The following is a 3,459-nucleotide window of genomic DNA, read 5'->3' as shown; positions in this document are numbered from 1 at the left end:
CGCCGTTCAGAGCCCTCGCCCCGGCCCCGGGCAGCCCAACCGGCGCCCCAGCCGGGCCCTCGCCGCTTCACACCTTCAGGCCAGTCAGCGAGGCCAACTTGTGTGACCCTTGACCCCACGCCCTGGCGAAAGCGCCTGCCACCAGGTTTCCTATTGGCTGAAGGCAGAGGCGCTGAGAGCCCCCAGTGGCGCAGCCAGGGGGCGTGGCTGGACCGGGCAGAGCCAGGGACCTGCGATCCTCAGGGTGGTGGATGGGGCCCTGGTCCTGGCCCGGCCACCTGGTGCGCGACCTCCCTCCGAGCTCCAGCTCCGCCTGAGCGCCGTCCCCTCCCCGCGCAGTGCACGTTTCCGGAGCATCTGCCCGGCTAGGACGGGCGCAGGGCGCTTTCGTGTTGCGAGGCCCTTTGCTTCTTGGCTTCAGCCTGGGAAACGCTGGAGGGTTGGCGCCCTCCGCGCATCTCCAGGTAAGTCCTTCCCCTGCTCTGTGTTGTCCCTTTGCCACTGTCCGTCGTCATCTCTTCCCTGGCCTTGTCGTGGGCGTCCCCCGCCCCCATCGGCTACTAGGCCACTCAGTCCCTGCTCCAGCCACAGTGAGCTAGAGGGTAGCTCTTCCTATTGGCGTTCACTGCCAAAACCCCCCAGAGGCATTCTCCGTTGTCTTCCACAGTGCATCCTCCTCCCCGGCTCACCTGGCTCCTCAGGGCTTCATCCACTTGAGCAGAGGGCTCCACTTGTGCCTTCTGATCCCAGCGCTGTTTCAGGCCTCCGTACTTTGCACGCACTGCCTCCAATGCCCTTCAGATGTCTGGCAAACTCCTAGTCATCTTCTAAGATCCAGCTCAAGCACGTCCTTTGAACTTCTGTGAAGGCAGGAACTTCAGTTCCTTCAGGTTGTCCTCACCAATGTTGTCCTCCTACAGGTTGGCATGCGGCCAGGAACAAGGGGTGCCCTCCTGAATGAATGACCAGGAGTCTCAGGCCCTGGGTTCTACTCCTGGTTCTGCTACTGAGTAGTTGTCTCCCTTTTCTGGATCTCCTGTCTGAAATGAGGGGACGGGTTAAAACAAAAGTCAATGCATTTTTGTAAATGAATGAGGTGTTTTGACTTTATGGCTTGTAGGATGTCTTGCAGCCGGTTATGATCCCTGATGGGCATGCCCAAATACTAGCGCCAAATGCTGAGGGCCAATGCCCTCTGTCTTCCCTCCCTTGCTTCCTTCTCTCTCTTTCTCTTGATAGTGCTTGATCCCTAGAAGTAATCCAGTTTTAATCTACTCCCAACACCAGTTCAGATTACTTTGTTGTCCTGGAATGTGCCTTGTATCCAGTCTGAAATGTGTTTTTACTGTTTCCTGGTGAAATGTGGTTGATGTTTTACTGTTCTGTGGGGCTGTTTTGCAGAGAGTGATCAGGGAAAACTGACTGAGAAGATATGGTATCCAAGAGACTGCTCCTCGAAGGCCTCCACCTGCAGCAAACGTAATTAACCAAGGTATGAAGTCAGTAGTCTGTGGGCTATGAGATCTATCCTCTGTTTGCACTGAGCTCGTGTTCCCTTGGACTGCTCCGAATCAGTGAGTGAGGCAGGGATAGACACTCAGGCAGACCTGTTCCTGGGAGGCATGGACTCCTCTGCTGATCTGCTTGTGCTCAAGGACTCCCCAGTGGCATTCCTAAGCCTTCCTTAGACTATACAGCAGTGTAGGACACTTGGACCCATCCTACCCTCTATCTCTCCCTCATTTAGAGTCAGACTTGCATCATGGCCTGATGTCTCTCCCACTTTGCCAGGCTCCCCCACCCCATTTTCTGTTACAGAAGCATTTCCCCCCATAAAATCCTTGCCCGTTTAATCCTGTCTTGGTGTCCACCTCTCAGAGGACATTTGAGCCAAGGCATGAAGAAATGAAGAGTGAGCCATTTACACATCCTGGGTAGAGGTTCTAGGCAGAGGCTACCTCAAGTACAGAGGCCCAGAGGTGAGAGACTTCTTGGGTGTGTGTGCTGCAAACCAGCCCAAATACCACCAGAAAACCCAAAATAGTCCTGCCCAACTTTTCGGTTGCTTTTGGTAGAGAGGAGAGCCAGCAAAACTTTGCCTTGGTAATGGTTAGCTAAGCCCCACAACCTCATTACCAGCTTATAATGCAAGCGAATCTCACGTGAAATGTTGTCACACAAGCAGACATTTACTTAAAAATATTCCTTAGGAATCAGGGAATGAAAGAACTCGTAAATCCTATTCTGTAAGCTCAGCAAAGTATCAGCTCTCTGTCCTTTTAGATGAACCTACCATCCACATGCTTGCAAGATTTTCTTTAGGCAAATAGCACATTCCAGAAACAGAATTTTTGTTTCCTTTTTCACAGCAGTTGGCATTAGGCTTGATAGAGCTGCTTGGAGATCAAACCTCAGGCAGACCTGTTCCTGTGAGGCATGGACCTGGTTCGGCAGCCTCCTCTTTTCACTCAAAACTACAGTGGAGATACTTTTGTAACAATTTGCTTGGACCTATGCCATTCTTTTTCACTGTTACATGTTAGTATGAGTACACGACATCTCCTTCGACCGTTCTTCTTTTGGTGCACATTTGGGTTGTTTCCAGCTTTTGCTATTACAGTATTAAAACTCTTGTTTTAATTCTCACGTCAACAAATGTCCCTTGTCTAATCTATGGAATGCTACGTTTGTCACCTTTTGTGCTTCTCCTTGGTGCTTTTGCTCTTTAGAATGGCCCTGAAACGTCGTGCTGAAGTGTTGTGCAGTGTTCGTAAGCACAAGGAGCCTGTGATGGGCCTTTCGTAGAAAATGCTTGTGTTAGATGAGCTTCCTTCAGGCATGAGTTATAGATAGTGCTGTTGGCCGAGAGTTCAACTAATGAATCAACAATCTATATGAAATAAGGTGTCTTTCAAGAGACACACATAAGACAAGGTTGTGCATTGAGAGGTTCCCAAACATGTCACGACCAGAGGCTGCAGAAACCTCGCCTTGTCCTTCCCCTGGGAGCACTGGTTCGTTCTTGCTCATGCAATGTCAGCGAAGAATTGACAGAACATAACTCTTCCAAATAAGGAAGGTCAATGGTAACATAATGGAGATATTTTCAAACCTCTCTTTTAAAAACCATATCTACAAAGCAGGTACCTTCTCAACTAACTGTTGAACTGTTGTCTTTACTTGGAAAGGACAGAGTTTTTAACAGTATCCACTAGGACGCATATCGTTGATGGCCACTTATAACAAAAACCTCAGCAAATTTGGGACGATTGTCTTTTTGCAAAAGACAATGTGTACGGAATACATATATTAACGTCAAGATGGTAGTTACCTCTGGGCAGGAAAGAGAGAGGAAGGAGAATGGTGTCTTCCACTGTGTAATATTTCTTAAAAAACGACATCAATAAGGTGTGCTCTGTTAAATCTCAGCAAAGAGTAAATAGTTTCTGTTATCCTGTT

This window comes from Diceros bicornis, chromosome 37, assembly GCF_020826845.1.
Source record: "Diceros bicornis minor isolate mBicDic1 chromosome 37, mDicBic1.mat.cur, whole genome shotgun sequence".
In the NCBI taxonomy this organism is placed as follows: Eukaryota; Metazoa; Chordata; class Mammalia; order Perissodactyla; family Rhinocerotidae; genus Diceros; species Diceros bicornis.
Note: the sequence above shows the minus strand (reverse complement) of the source record.